Source organism: Nycticebus coucang, chromosome 6 (genome assembly GCF_027406575.1).
Source record: "Nycticebus coucang isolate mNycCou1 chromosome 6, mNycCou1.pri, whole genome shotgun sequence".
NCBI classification, from domain to species: domain Eukaryota; kingdom Metazoa; phylum Chordata; class Mammalia; order Primates; family Lorisidae; genus Nycticebus; species Nycticebus coucang.
Genome location: NC_069785.1, coordinates 114,778,557 through 114,794,865, shown reverse-complemented (window position 1 = coordinate 114,794,865; position 16,309 = coordinate 114,778,557). Strand labels below are relative to the sequence as shown.

Here is a 16,309-nt window from a genome sequence, read left to right as displayed (position 1 = left end):
GTTTAGACTCTTTCTACTCCGGAATTTTATTGCATTTATCATAAACTAAATTGGCTTTGTTGTATAAGCAGAGAGGATTAAGTAATAACTTTTACCTTATCTTTGTGGGAGACTAATATGCTCATATCTGCAAACACATTATGAATTATGTACTTATGTAATTTGATTTTAGATATGAAGCGAATAAAGACAGGAACAGACCTGTGGTTTCCTGACTCTTAGTTTAGGTACATTAGCCATCAGACCTCTACGGACTGCACTGAAATTTTATAGCTTATATCAGCAATTACATTTGTATGACTCGCTAGGCATACAAAGTAAAAGATAAGATAGTTTTATTTGCTTTGTCTATTTTTTAACTGAGGGCTCTGATATTGGCAAACACATTATGAATGTGTATTAAATACGCAAGATAATGTGAATAGTATAAAATACCATGGTATACAATAGAAAATTCTCTTGCATTTATTATGTATAGCTTTGAAAAAGTAGTGTGATTTTGGCTCGGTGCCCATAGCACAGTGCTTACAGCATTGGCTACATACACCCAGGCTGGCAGGTTCGAGCCTAGACCAGGCCAGCTAAACAACAATGGCAACTGCAACAAGAAAATTGCTGGGCCCTGTGGTGGGCGCCTGTAGTCCCAGCTACTTGGGAGGTTGAGGCAAGAGAATCTCTTAAGCCCAAGAGTTTGAAGTTGCTGTGAGCTGTGATGCTACAGCACCCTACAGAGGGTGGCATAATAAAACTCTGTCTCAAAAAAAAAAAAAGTAGTGTGATTTTGCAGTGTTATAGCTTTTTAAAAATAGTGAATACTTTTTTTTTTTTTTACATTCTCACTTTGTTATAGAGGCGACATGGTAAGACTCTGTCTCAAAAAAAAAAAAAAATCACCATGTTTCCAGCTTGCCTAATTATCTTGATCTCTCCGTTCTACTTCTCTTCTAATCTCCATTTACCCTAATGGTACTCACCTTGAAATCATTTTCATATCTCCTTTTCTCTTACTCTTCAAAGTCTACCTCTAAATCTTTTAACAGATCTATTTCCTCTCTTTCATCTTCATAACATCCCAAGTTCAGACACTCATTCTCTCTTACATTGGCCCTTTATAGCAAAACTATGTACCTGAACTGTCCCTGGCAGTCTTCCCATCTACTCTCACTGTCACTGAACCAGGCAATCCACAAGGCTGCCAGTTCCCTTCCTAAAATATAAGTTAGATCAGTACCTCTTTATGGGTGGATTTCTATTTCCTCAAGGATGAAGGATAAATTAGGTACTTCTCAGTGTGCCTCAACTTACCTTGAAACTTTTGGTTATAAAGATTCTTATATCCAAACATCAATCCTATCTTGACAGTCTCTAAAGCTGGTCGCTTTCCCTCTGCTGACTCTCTTATGGAACTTTTACCCATTCCTTCATTCTCCCCTCCTCCACGTGTGCTCCCTTCCATAATCAGAGTTAATTGCCCTCTCCTCTGTCCTTTTTGATAACACCTGTCTGTCTTTATTAAGACAATAAAGACACCTTTACCACCTGTCTTTGTTTGTTTGCCTTTCCTAGTACTGAACCACAGGGCAGGATCCAAGTCTTATTTAAACTAGCAAAATTCAATGTTTTAGATCAAAAAAACTTCCATTTAGAACCCCTTCTTACAAAAATGAATTTTCTTCATTTTCAGAAAGTACTTTTATAAGTGCTAGTGAGACAAATGCTTTGTAACTGGCATCAGAACTCCAGCACTCAGAACTAGTCAATATATTGTGGTGAAGTAGAGTAGGATTATAGTATAAGGGTGTTAGTAACAGATTGGTTTGGGTGTCTCTTTTTAAAGCATATTATGTGGTGTATAAAAAAATCTTGTGATTACTGGTTAATATAAAAATTTCATTCTAAAAAAATAATGTTAGCAAAGTGTATATTTTTCCCCTTGAAATATGAGATGTTGAAATAAAAATGAGAAAGAATTTTTAATTTAAATCTCCAATATTTCACTTAAAAGTGAAGCATATATTTGATGTAAAGAACAAAGTAAAACAAGTGTGCGTGTGCAGATTACATTTGCAAGCAATGGTAGATCTGACCCCTGGCAATAAAATTCTGTCAGCTCAGTTCACCATAATTTTTCTTAGGAAAGAAAAATTTCCTAAGCTTTGCTGCTCTTGTGTAATTGATCCATATTGTAGTAAAACTCAAATCAATTATTTTTTAAGCACTATACAAGTAATATAGAAAAGCATGATGAATAAAGAAAAAAAAATGCCCCTAGAAACATCACCCAGAGGTGACTATAGGTCTCAATCTCTCTAACACTTCCCACTTTTTCTTTTTTTTTACCTTAAACATAGCTGTGATAATACTACCTGGGCAGTTTCATAAGTTTTTCCCCCCATTTAATACTACAAAATGTTACCTTGATCCTTCTGTAGTCATAAGAGTGACAACTGGGTTTTGACACTGTGTGAGATATGCCTTCTTTATACCTTGTTACAATGTCAGCTCATTAACTGTCTGGCATTGAAAAATAAAATTGTTACTTAAAATGCTACAGAGTAGATATATCTTATTTTTAGATACTTAGTTTTCACATTTCTTATTTCTGTATCTTGTGAATAATATTGTGATACAGCATTTATGAATAAAGCTCTTGCTCCATTTCAGATCATTTCCTCCAGAAAGAATTCCAGATATGGAATTATAGGTTGTAAGAGTTATGAACATTCATAAAGGCTGAATTACAGTGCCAAACTGCTTTCTAAAGAAAAGTTATTTCAGTTTACATTCACAATGTCTGAGCTTACTCTTTTTATCTCACTAGGCTTGAATGTTATCTTTTACTTAAATATTTACTAATACGATACCTAACTAAAATGATACAGTTTCTGGTCTGTTTGCTCTTGCAGAGAATAACATATAATCAAGGCTTTGGGGGTCAAATATATATTTGGGTTTGGTCATAGCTCTGCCTCTTCTTAGTCTTGTTACATTGGGCAAATTACTTAATCCTTTCTAGTCCCTCTTTATTCATTGGTTAAAAAAAGGCATTAATTGTTTTTACCCCAAGCACATGGTGGTTTTAACCATTAAAGAGTCATGTAAAAGAATTGTACACTACACCGCTTGCATATTACCAACAATAATGAATCCTTCATTTTCAGTTGCACAGTTGTGTTATAAACTTTTGATTTGTGTACTCTTTACTATACTAATACTTAACACATAATACTTCGACTATTCATGCAACCTGATGTGGAAAGCTGAACAATTACCAGGATAATTTTTGCACTCCAGGGAGAAGTTCAGGGAATGATCTTTTGGTGGTCACTAAGAACCATGTAAACCTGGGTTGGTTACAAAGCCCACACCTGGTTTCCTTCCTTGAGGAATTTGCCTTTGAGGTTAACCCTTAAGTCTCTCGGGACTTTTAATTGTTCAGAGAGGTCTCAAAGGGCAATAGTGGAAACTCACTGAAGAGGAAGCTTAGTGAAAGTGATCTGGAGATAGTTCCTGGAAAAAGTACTGTCTCAGGGAAGATTAGTGCTAAGGCAGCATGGATATGAATTATTCATTCCATAAGAGTACATTCATGAGTTTTGTTATTTGCATCTAAAGTTTGTTCACAAAAGGTAAGCTAAATTGCAAACAGGACAAGCCAGGCTACTCCGATTTTGTGCCCTTGCTGTTTGTACACATCAAGTATTGCTCTTAGAATTCTAGCAGAAAATACTGAGGGCAGGCCACGTGGAGTAGACGACAGAACACTGATCCAGGAGCTTTCTAACTAGTCCCAGGCTCTAACTAAAGTGAATCGGCAAGAGTTGGACCCTGGTTGAATGCCTAATTCTCCTTAAGTCTAGAATAATTTAAATTCGGCTGCTCTTTGGGGCCTTATTTCCAACTTTTTCTTCCTCCCGCACTCCTTCCAACCGCCAAGGATTTACCGTTGGTAATAAAAAAATTATCCCACATCCTTGCTTAGATTAAAATGTGCACTCCTGATTTGGGGCCACATCCCATTGAGGTTTGGGTGGAGTTTAAAAAAGCAAGTTTTTCTAGTTGGTTAAAATCGGCCAACATAATTTAAACGTTCTTTGTTGCAAATAGAAGTTGCTCTCTGCTTCACCATGGTTTTCTAAACCAACAGCCAAGTATCGCGCTCAATGTGGATCCCAGTTCCCTGCGGGGAGAATCCCTCGTTTGGGGGCGACGGAGACGCCCGCAGTGAGTTCGCGGGCACCAGGGGGAATTTCAAGTTTCACTGGGGGGGAGGCGGCGGGCGCTCTGAGCTTGGGGCTGGGCGGCTCCGCTTCCCCGGACCGCAGTCTTCGCCGCAGCCCGTCCCCTCGGGACTCCCGCGCGGCAGCCGTGGCCCTCGCACTTCCCGGCCGAGCGCGCGACCCTCGGCCCCGCCCCCGAGCGCGCGACCCCGGCGACTCCCCGCGCCAGACCTGCTGCGCGAGGCCGCGGGGCGGGGCGGGGCCGGGCGGGGCGCGGCGGCCGCGGCGGTTGCGGCGGGGGCGGCGGCGTTGGCGCTCAGGCCGCGGCGCGAGACCGGCCGCCGGCAGGGGGAGGCGGGGGGCGCGGGGCAGCCCCGCCTTTTCCCCGAGGAGGCGTTGGGCGGCCATATTGCGGAGCTGTCTGCGGTGGCGGCGGCGCCTCTCGTCTCCGGCGGCCCTGCGCTCGCACCTCCGCCTCTCCCTCCCCGCCGCGCCGCGCCCCAGCCACACGCCGCGGGCAGGAGCCGCTCGCTCCCCGGTAAGCCGCCGGCGCCCTTCCTCCCCCCCACTCCCCACCCGGGACTCGGCGGACACGCTGTGGTGGCGGCGAGAAGTTGCGGGGCCCGCGCTGGTCGGCCGTGGCGCCTCCGCCGGGGCCTGCGGCGCCTCAGCTCGCGCCCTGCCGGCCCCGGCGCCACCGCCGTTCACGGCCCGGCCGGCCCCGCTCTTCCCGGGGCCGCCGGACGGGCGAGGCCCGACCCGAACGTGCCGGTCTGGGCCGCAGTCGCCCGGCGGCAGAGCCGGCCTCGGCGTGGCCTCGGCTCCCCCAAACCCCGGGGACGGGGCGTTCCGGCCGCCCGGACTGGGCCCGGGACTGGGGCTGGCGCGGCCCTGAGGCTGGTTTGAAAATACAGAGAGCGAGCGAAAATTTTGTTGAGCAGTGTGGGGAGGGCGTTGATTAGAACTTCTCCCCCGGCCTCCAGTTTGAAAGTCAGGGTGTTGAATTACTAGAGAGCGCGCCTTCCGCCCGGGTGGCAAAGAGGATGTTGCATTACAGGGTTCGGGGCGCCCGGAGGCCAGGCCGGCGCGCTACCTGCTGCTGCTGCGGGCGCTCGCGGACCCGGCAACTTTCCCTGGCCCTGGAGGCCGCCAGTCAAGTTCAGGACATTACAGTCTCCCGAAGTACCCTAAACTCCGTCCCAAGCCTGACTTTGCACCTCAGTTTCTATACAGATAGGCTATGTTTCATTGAACAGTCTCAATTTTTTAAAAAGAGTAATTAATGAGGTTGGAAATGTGCTAAAAGTCAACTTCACCAAAAATATTTTAAAATACAGTTGCGATTTTGTGGAAGAGCAGAGCTTGATGGCACTCCTGTGGTGCTAAGACGGGCTGGGTGTAAATGTAAAAGCCTAACGTAATAAAGGTTTATTTGATAAACTAGTGCTTTGGCGTAGGCATTACAATCTGTTGTTTATGGAACCTTTCTTTTCTTTCTTTCTTTTTTTTTTTTAGAACACTAAATACTTTCATATATGACAATCTGTTGTTTATGGAACCCTCCCCCCCCTTTTTTTAGAACACTAAATACTTTCAACAATTACCCTGTTGATTTTGCTCGATAAATAATGGCTCAATCCATTTGCCAAAACAGCATCGTTAGATGTGAGAAGAGAGACTAATGTTCAGGACCAGAGTTTTCTAATTTTCAGGACTTTTTGCTTTCTTTCCTCAGTGTACTTGATGTTCCAGAGATTGCACTTTGTTTCTTCGCTGAAGTCCTTCTTTATATGTGATGGAATTTAAAAACAGTTGATGTAATTTTAGTAAGGAATCAGCAGACATTAGAATTCTTTACAGTTTTATTTAAATGAAACAATTTGATTATGCTTTTATAAAATGTGAAATTCTTGCTCTTGTGAATTTATACATTGTTAACGCCTGTATCCTCACGAAGTAGAAAAACATGTAGGAGACGTGCAGAAATATTTGTAGAGTAGATGTAATTAATTTTGGTGTAGGGAAAATATGTTGAGTCTGTCCTTTATGAAAAACTTTATTAACTGAAAATTAAATTGATTATTCTTTTTCCTGTGATGGTGAGAAATGACAGACTTTGTTCTTTCTCTAAGCCATGGGGAACAACTTTTATTTCTTCACTATTCCCAAGAACAGAATTGTATTTTATTATTCATTTTTATCTTTGGCAGGCTATTGAAACAAGTCTTCATGTATTTTTATTTTTATTTATTCTTTTTAGAGACAGAGTGCTTTGGTGTCATAGCTCACAGCAACCTCCAACTCTTGAGCTTAGGTGATTCTCTTGCCTCAGCCTCCCGAGTAGCTGGGACTACAGGCGCCCAGCACAACGCCCGGCTGTTTTTTTGTTGTTGCAGTTGTCATTGTTTAGCTGGCCCAGGCTGAGTTTGAAATCACCAGCCTCCGGAGCGGGGTCCCCTATGCCAGAGGTGGTGGGTTCAAACCAAGTCCCTGCCAAAAAACAAACAAACAAAAAAGAAATCTCCAGCCTTGGTGTATGTGGCTGGCGCCATAACCACTGTGCTACGGGCACCGAGCCAACAAAGTCACTCTTTTTTAAGTGGCTTGGACCTTCTGCTAACAAGAGCTGGAGAATACCACTTGATTATCTGATTGCACTCCTGGGGTAACAGGGATTCAGTGGACCTGGATTGGGTTGCTATGGACTTTACCCTTACAAGATTATTTAAAGTCTCAAGATGCTCCTGGTCAGCTGAAGGCTCTTCTGGGAATTTCCCTGACTGTATCTGAGGTATGCCCACCTCTTTGATAGTAAATGTATACAGTCTGACCCTGGAGGGTTCCTCAGTTTCCAGCCTGTTTTAGAGAAACCCTGCCTTTTCTATTTAAATTCCTGTTTTTTTTTTTTTTTTTTTTTTAACATATATACGATGTATATTTAGGCACTTTTTTAAAACTATAAAAGTAATACATTTTATGGCAAAGTTAAAAACCCCACAATGGTGTAAAGGGAATGGTGAAAGTCCTCCTCACTCTCCAGAACCACCTCCTCAGTAGTGTTTTTTCACAGGTTCCTACTGTTAGCAATTCCTTCTATACCAATATTTATGCTGGCATAAGTCCCTAATTATAATTTTATAATAAAGTGTCCCTTATTTGTAATTTTGAAGTCTATAAAATAGGTTTATTATAACATTGAATAACTCATTTTTCATATTTTTGTCATTTGAATGAAGTCACAGAATGGAACTTCCTATACTAAATTTCTAAAGTGTATATATGCAAATCGGTTATACATATTTAACCAGTTTTCTTGGTTAATGATTGAAGGTGAAGTTTACTCTGTTTTTCTTTCTAGACTGTGGTATATAATTGACAGTGAGAAATGGTGTCTTTTTACAAAAGGGTTTATGACTTAGGGTGTTGAAATGCCCTTATCTGCCTCTTTACAGAAAAAATTTGCCAATCCCTGACTTAGAGAAAAAACATCCTGTTCAAAGGATATTTTAGATAGAATATCAAAGAAGGAGATAGTGCATTATTATTTTCTCTAAGATTGTAGAATTTATAAAGCTAGAAACTTCAGTATAAGTAATTGGTAGACTTTTTCTTTTTTTATAAACTGTCGATAATCTCTATGGGATTTCAGAACCTTAAATGTTTCTGTTAATTTGTGAAAAGTTGAGATCAAGTGGGACTGGCTGCAGGTGAATTTGTGAAGTGAGCAGTCTGCAGTTTTGAACACTTAGGTCATTTAAGATGCTTTGGTAACTGACTTAAATGATGAAAAAATTTAATGTCTTATATAATAAGGTACAGAGGCTCAAGAAACATCAAGGACCCATGCTCCTTCCAACTCTCTGCTCTGTGACCTTCCCTGTTAGCTCCGTACTGAGTGCCCTTCTCCTGTCCCAGTTTGGCTGCTGAGAGGACTTGTATCCCACCCAGACACAGCAGGATGAGAAGGAATAAGAGGAGCTATCTTTTCCAGAAGATCCCCACAGATGTCTTTTCAGCTTCATTACCTAACAAGTCATTGGCAAGAGTAGTGGAATTGCCGTTTTTTCTAACTCGGTATTCATTAGATTATATTCATTGTTCATTTGTGCCAAGGTCTTGAGTTCTTTTTTATCCTCACCCAGAAGTAAGATCCAGAGATTGATCCGTCATGCATAGTCATACATAGGTTAGTATGAACATATGTGTTCATATCTTCATCAGTACCGAATTTAGGTAAATTAGGAATGTAATGGTTGATTCCTGTTAAAACATGCGACAAACTGTAGCCCACGGGTTAAATCCAGCCTGCTGCCTGTTTTTGTAAATAAAGTTTTATTTGAAGACTATGGCTTATTTTCCTATTATCTATGACTGCTTTTCTGACACAACAGCAGAATGGTTGCAACAGACCCTGTGTAGCTTACAAGGCCTAAATTGTTTACTTACCTTGCTCTTTACAGCAGAAGTTTGCTGACCGTGCTTTTAAGTTGTCAGTCACACATTCACACAGTTACTGTGTGCCAACTGGAGAGGATGGAAAAACGAATAAGATGGTGAATAAGAGGAGTTCATCCTCTGACAGGAAAATAAATGTGCCATATTAAATATTAAAAAGTGTGTTAAGTGATATTATAGTGGTGTGTATAAACCAGAATTAATATATTAATATTGAGTGCAACAGCGTGCAGTGTGAGTTCTGGATGTTTCTTTTTTTTTTTTTGCAGTTTCTGGCCGGGGCTGGGTTTGAACCCACCACCTCTGGCATATGGGGCCGGTTCCCTACTCCTTTGAGCTACAGGTGCCACCCTGGATGTTTCTTCTTAATTAAAAGCAAATACTACCACCACCACCACCCCGAAAAAAAAATCCTTACTGTTGTTTCTGTAAATTAACTAGTCATCTTTCAATAAGTTAACCAGAGTAGGTGTATTTTTAATCTGAAATCCTGGCTAGGAATTGGAATAATGTGAGCACATGAGTGCAACATACCTACCCTTAATAAAAGGGAGCCTGGAGGACTAAGGAGATTTCATCCCGTTAATGGACTGTAAAACCCTTGGCTTGGATTAAACTTTGTTAGCCATCAGGAGGGTTCTTTGTATTTAAACTGTTTAGACTTAGAAAGGCTGTACAAACTTAGATTGGTTATTAAGCAAAGTTAGCTATATAAACACGTGTGTGTGACTGTATGTGTATATATATGTACACATGTATACTTATATATATGTATGTGTATATATATGTACACACCAGAAAACTTAATACTTCCATCTAATCAACAAACAGCATGGTTATTATAGTAAATATTAGGAGTGTCAAATTATCTGGATTTCAGATAATAATTTGCGAAACAGCTTTGAGTAGAGAAGGTAAAGGCCTGACTTTGGAAAACGTAGTTGTGAGGAACTCTTTCCCCACCTTCCTGTTTGCTGTCTCTTCATAGTGATGCATAAGCTTGCTCATTTTACAGCATAAAATATGAGAGGAAGCTATTACTCTTGATAATCAACAGAAAGATTAAAACGAGTATTACGTACAGGGTTAATTCAACAAAATCAACAAACATTTGAAGCCCAACTGTGAGCCAGGCACTGCTCTAGTTTCTCAGAAAAGGGATTGAGGGATTGAATGTCTAAAATATTAGAAGCTTACTGATTTTTACAGTAATGGAACTTAGCCTTACTGACTGCATGACAGAATATAATCTAACTTTAAAGGTATTTAAGAAACATACTGTGTGCTGTTTGAAAATAAGGTGCTGTAAGATGTAGTTTTTCAAAAAGTATAGAGTTATTTATGAGACTTCTTCTGGTCAGTTTGAGTCTTTGCTGCTTTCCTGTGATGTTGGTGACTCATATGATGAACCCAATCTTTGTTTTTTCATTTCTAAACATTTTTTGTATGAATTTTTAATGTTTTCTTAAATGGAAAATGAAATTGGATTGTATTTAGCTTTCTTTTTGCATTTAAATTGAGTAATTGCAGATGATAATCTATTTGATTTTCTACTCACCTTAGGAACATGCAGGTATGATTATTCTTTTAAGTTTACGTAGCTCTTTTAGATGACAACCTAAATTCAGTGTAAAACTTTGTTTTTAATATTGCAGTTCTGCCTTGTACTTATGTTTTGGATATTTGCATTTTCATTGACATGTATCTATTGCTCAAATATGTTGAATGTTTAATTGCCTTGAAAATACTATTGAAACAAATCAGTTCCACATGAACAAGGACTTAATGTCTTATTTAAAATTGTCTTAAAGAAAATCTATATACAGAGCTATTATACTGGCTGGCTATTAACTTTCACTTGCAACATCTTTAGAGGCAGTCTTTTGACCTGGTCACAATAGAGGAGAGAGCTTTAATAGTCTTCTTCAAGAAAATCACTTTCTAAACTAGCCTCATGACTTTGGACAAGTCATTTACCTGAATCTTAATTTCTTTGCTAGAAGATGAGGGATTATAATACCTATGTTTGGCAGTTATATTGTGAAGATTGGGCAGTGTAGGTGAAATGTCTGGAGAGCTCCTTCCACTTATCCCTTTCTGCTTGCTTTTGGCTTTATTTCTTGTAAAATGGAACTGAAAATCCTTGTCCTGTTTGTTTTACCTGGGGATTGCAAGGCATTATACAGGTAAAAGTGCATTATTATTGCTATTAAATTCAGTATGAACACTGAACTAAAAATACAATAAGTATACTTCTTAGTTTATTAGAAGTTTTTAATCGGGGGGGTCTGTGAACTTGGATGGAGAAAAAGTTACAAATTTTAAAATTAAATAACCCCCTCTAATGTTCCTAAAAAGTTACATCTTTGTTTATACATGTGAACTTGGAGAAAAAGTTACAAATTTTAAAATAAATAACCCCCCTCTAATGTTCCTAAAAAGTTACATCTTTGTTTACACATTTTCTGCCTTTATGAATGTAGACAGCAATATAGCATTAGTAGTACAGTACCAGAGGTTGTTTCTATTATCATAGAAATGGCAGATATTTTCATAATACGTTAAAGTTACCTCAATATGCTCATCATTACTTACAAGTTTAGTTGTTAGATCGGTGGTTCTCAACCTTCCTAATGCCATGACCCTTTAATACAGTTCCTGGGGGTTGTGACCCACAGGTTGAGAACCGCTGCACTAGTAGATACTAAAGTATTAACAGTATTGATAAAGAAGCACATATATTACTACATCATAAATTCGTGCTTTTTATATTTTGATAATTATGATATCGTTAGTTTTTTCATAATTTTATGTATTTTACACATTTAAAAATATTTTCCTAGGAGGTGGTTTTTAAGACTTAATGTACAGGAAGGAGGGTCTTGTGTAGGAAAAAAAAAACTTTTCTAGGTTTTGTTATGGTATTACTTTGCTAGATTTACCTTCTTAGTTAAGCTTATACTTCTTTTTGTAATACTGCTTTACAGTCCCCAGTAAATTGGCAAAGAAGGTCTTTTGGAATTTTTTAGTCCCTGGAGAGACCACAGTTGTATTCTGAACTCATTTCTGAGTCTTTTTTTTTTTTTTTTTTTTTTCGAGACAGTTTTACTTTGTTGCCCTCGGTAGAGTGCTCTGTTGTCACATCTCGCAGCAACCTCAAGCTCTTGGGCTCAGATGATCCTCCTGCCTTATCTTCCCAAGTAGCTGGGACTACAGGTGCCCGCCACAACACCAGGCTATTTTTTTTAGATATGGAGTATGTCTTTTGCAGGCAGGTCTTAAACTCCTGAGCTCAAGCAGTCCATCTGCCTCAGCCTCCCACAGTGCAGGGATTTTTTTAATTTCATTTCTGAGTCTTAAGAAGAAGAAAAATATTACAATTAGGCTTGGAGAAGAGAGTAGTTGAAAAGTAAAATAAGGCATCCTGATATAAATTATTGAAGCATCAGTGTAGATGTATGGACTAGACTTAATAACATCTGTTTTGCCACGTAACAGGTGGGAGTCTGTTGTGCCTTGAGTTAACAGAGCTCAATATATTAAACATGAGGCCATTTTTTTATCGTATGAGGTAGAAAGGAGGCTGTTTTAGGGTAACTCCCAGAGTTGAAAAGGCAAGAGAATGTTTTATGTAAATACTGTATGTCTAATGTGTGGCACTGTGTTTGAGTATATACTAATAGGGGTAATTGTGTAGACACGGGCATCTCAAGGCATAGGGTGTGTTGCTGCCGTGGTTGCCCTTCTTTGCTTCTGGGAAAGTTGTGTGGAAGATGGGTAGGGCAAGATCACTAAGAAATTTAAGTGGGGAGAATTGAGAAAATTGATTAAATCTAACTTAAACTACAAACTGTTCAGTTAAGAAAACAGAGCTGGGAGGAGGGAGTAGATTTTTTTTTTTAAATAGTTATCATGAGGGAAAGGGATATACAGAAATATTTTGTAAACTTGGGTCATTGTGAAAGTTTTGTATCAGGCTGTGTTAATGGTCTATTATGTCACTTCCAAGAAACACAGTTGACAGTGTCCTTTCTGATTTTACTCTTGCAAGTTTCAACTTGCTGTGCTTGTAGGTTTTGCTAGGGAGGCTTCATTTGTTTCCATCTGTGTGGATTTTATGTTTCTTTCTTTTTTCTTTGAGACAGATCCTCAAGCTCTCGCCCTGGGTAGAGCGCTGTGGCATCACAGCTGACAGCAACCTCCAATTCCTGGACTCAAGCGATTCTCCTGCCTCTGCTTCCCCAGTAGCTGGGATTACAGGTGCCCGCCACAATGCCCTGCTAGTTTTTAGCTGCAACCATCATTGTTGTTTGGCGGGCTGGGCTGGATTTGAACCCGCCAGCTCAGGTGATTGTGGCTGGCGCCTTAGCCGCTTGAGCCACAGGTGCCGAGCCAGATTTTATGTTTCTTGATTTTCTTGTATCTCAAAACTTTTGTAAAGACCCATGTATACTATATATCTTTGATATGTAATAGTTTAGGTGATACATATATACACACATATATATATTAATTTTTACATATACATGTGTTTATTAGGTTTCCATTTTTTGCCTTCATGAAATTAAAGAGGATTAAAATTTAATACAATAACAATATGAAAGATAAGGGCTAGAAACAAAAACCTTGTAAAGAATGAACAAACATAAATACGTTCAGAAAAGAAATCAGAGAATTGGCTGCATCGAAATATTAAGCAATAATAATGATGCAAAGAAAATAACATTCACATTGTCAAATAAGAGTATGTCTATTATAGAATGCTTTGACTCTGAGATTCAGTATGGAGTCATCAGTTTAACTTATTATACACACACATATATATATTTCTAGAGAATAAAGGAGGGCACTGAAAGACAGACTAGTGTCCAGCTCTAGAGGTGGACCCCAGGACATGGGTCTGGGTTTCTTTGCTTTTCATGTGATGACATTTCTTTCTTTTTATTTTTATTTTTGTTTTTGTGATGACATTTTATTAAATTAACTATTCTGCTACTAACAGATGCAGTTTCAGTTAAAAACATACTCATAAGTTCATAGAAGGACCAGAAATCTACCCTGGTAGATAATATCCTCGTAGATAATAATATCCTGGTATAAATATTTTTAAATCATTAAATTGGCTTAAAAGCTTAGGTTTTGATATCATTACACATAATCTGATCTTAATAAGTTTACAGTAGATTTCTTATATATAATATGTTAACTAACAAACTAATATGTAAACCATTTAGTGAAATACATTTTTGGAATTCTCATTTCTGATTTTAAAAATTTGGAGCTTAACAAAACCCTGATTAATATTAAACGCTCAGTGTCTGTAATATCCCAACCTCCTTTGTAACAATACCTGTGTTTTTACATAGTTTACTATGTTCTGGGCTCAGTGCCTGTAGTACAGTGGTTACGGCAGCAGCCACATAGTCCGAAGGTTGCGGCTTTGAACCTGGCCTGGGCCAGCTAACTGACAATGACAACTGCAACAAAAAATAGACGGGTATTGTGGTGGGCACCTGTAGTCCTAGCTACTCGGGAGGCTGAGGCAAGAGAATCTCTTGAGCCCAAGAGTTTGAGGTTGCTGTGAGCTGTGACCCTTACAGAGCTCTACTGAGGGTGACATAGTGAGACTTTTTCTTTTTTTTTTCCTGAGACAGAGTCTCACTATGTCACCCTCCGTAGAGGTCAAAATTTATGTAGGGTTAAGGAGGAAGACAGAACATAGTTGTTTTTCTTTTCTTTCTTTCTTTCTTTTTTTTTTTTTTCTGAGACAAACAACTATGTTCTGCCTTCCTCCTTAACCCTACATAAATGTTGACCCAGTTTGTCTTAATATACCAGAAAATAAAAAAACCAAAAAACCAACCAAACAAAAAAACTTGAAATAGTCCTTTTTGTTATCGCATAATTTTAACATTAGTTTGTGATTTTAACTATTGGCAATTATAAAGAGTGCTGCTAAGAACTTCTTGGTACAGATTACTTTCTTTTGTATCTGTTGATTACCTTGGGGATATATTTCCTTAGTGGTTTATCCTAGAAGTAGAATTTCCTGTTCAGAAAAGCTCCATAGCTTCTGGTGTATATTGGCAACTTACTACAGAGAAGTACAGGCCAATTTATGATCCTATCATCAATATTTATTTGTCAACAATCTTAACACTGGCATGTATAATTAATACTTATTTTGCTATATTAATGCATATGTAATAAGTAATACCTGACAGTCATTTGATTTGCAGTTTTGATCAGTAACACATTTCTGCATTTTATTTATTCAGGTCAGATTTGTTTGTGCAGTTTCTCATTTAACTGTTTAGTGAGTGGAATTATATTTAATCATTTATTTTGCATAGCAACTTTATTATGGCTGTTGTATATTTTTCCACACTCACATTTATTTTGGTATTTCTTTTATTCTACCTGTTGATGGATTTGAAATCTAACATATTATCTGTTTTTATCATAACCTGTATATTCCTCTAAACTAGAACTGTTTTAAGAATTGTTTTCTAGAAAAAATTAACTTATTTAAATTTTATTAAATGGTATTGTGCAGTTAGAGGTCCAACTTAGTTTATTTACTTAGAATAATTTTATTCTTCCATTTTAAGAAATTAGTTTTTGATTACAAAATTTCCTCATTTTTGTTTTAGAAATTTATAGAGTCATTCTAATTCTGAGAGTCTCTTAAAATCATCTGGTTTCTTCATTTATACTTTTTAAAAATAAATGTGATGATGTTTTCTGGATGGCTTTTTACAGCATACTTGGTGGTCTGTGAGTATTCACCCTGTCAGTTAACATTTCTCACATTCTGATCGGCTGCACGGTAACCCAGCAGAGCCTGCAGGTATGATTCAGTCAGCTAAACTCTCAGTATCACATATGCTTTTGGAAATAGCACTATAACTAGAATCTTTTAGTTGTATCATTATACACATTCTGAAATACTTTCTTTGAACAAATGAAATTACTTAACACTTTTTTAATATAAAAAAGGCTGGCATGTGGTGAATCTTTGAATGCTAGGCATCAGAATACCTGCAGTTTGACCATTTATTAACCACGAGAAGCCACTTAAACTTGGGATAAACATTTTTGTGATTGTATAATATACTGACTCAAAAATGTTTAATCTAGCAAAGTGTTGTAATTAAAAAAATAGCCAATGGCTCAGTGCCTGTAGCTCAAGTAGCTAGGGTGCCAGCCACATGCACTGGAGCTGGCGGGTTTGAACCCAACCCTGGCCTGCCAAACAATGACAACTACAACCAAAAAATAAATGTGGTAGGCACCTGTAGTCCCAGCTACTTGGGAGGCTGAGGCAAGAGAATCGCTTAAGCCCAAGAGTTGGAGGTTGCTATGAGCTGTGATGCCACGACACTCTACCCAGGGCGACTCTGTTCACCCCCACCCCCCCGCCCCAAAAGCCAAAGATTTGAAGTGAAATATGAGATGAAGCAAACTATTTGTGAATTAATATCTTATAGGTCATGTGTTTTTAACGTTTAAGTATACTAATATAACTATGTAACTGTAGGTTCAAATAATAAAAACGATTTTCAAATATTCTCACTGGTAAATTAGGGAGCTTTATATTTCAAGTTGCCTTATACATGGACATACTAGGTTTA

At 38.7% G+C, this 16,309-nt stretch overlaps 1 protein-coding gene and 1 non-coding gene across 2 annotated transcripts in view; both read left to right on the top strand.

The window, feature by feature from the left end:
* Positions 1-2,420: 2,420 nt before the first annotated feature.
* Positions 2,421-2,520, top strand: LOC128589540 (small nucleolar RNA U13). Its single transcript, XR_008381090.1, has one exon. It is a non-coding gene; the product is annotated as a small nucleolar RNA U13 (small nucleolar RNA).
* A 2,009-nt stretch (positions 2,521-4,529) lies between these two features.
* The window catches only part of RDX (radixin), a 96,263-nt gene continuing 84,483 nt past the window's right edge, over positions 4,530-16,309 (top strand). The window contains exon 1 of the mRNA XM_053593164.1: positions 4,530-4,758. The gene's annotated coding sequence lies outside the window, so the exon portion shown is untranslated. The remainder of the gene's footprint in view (positions 4,759-16,309) is intronic.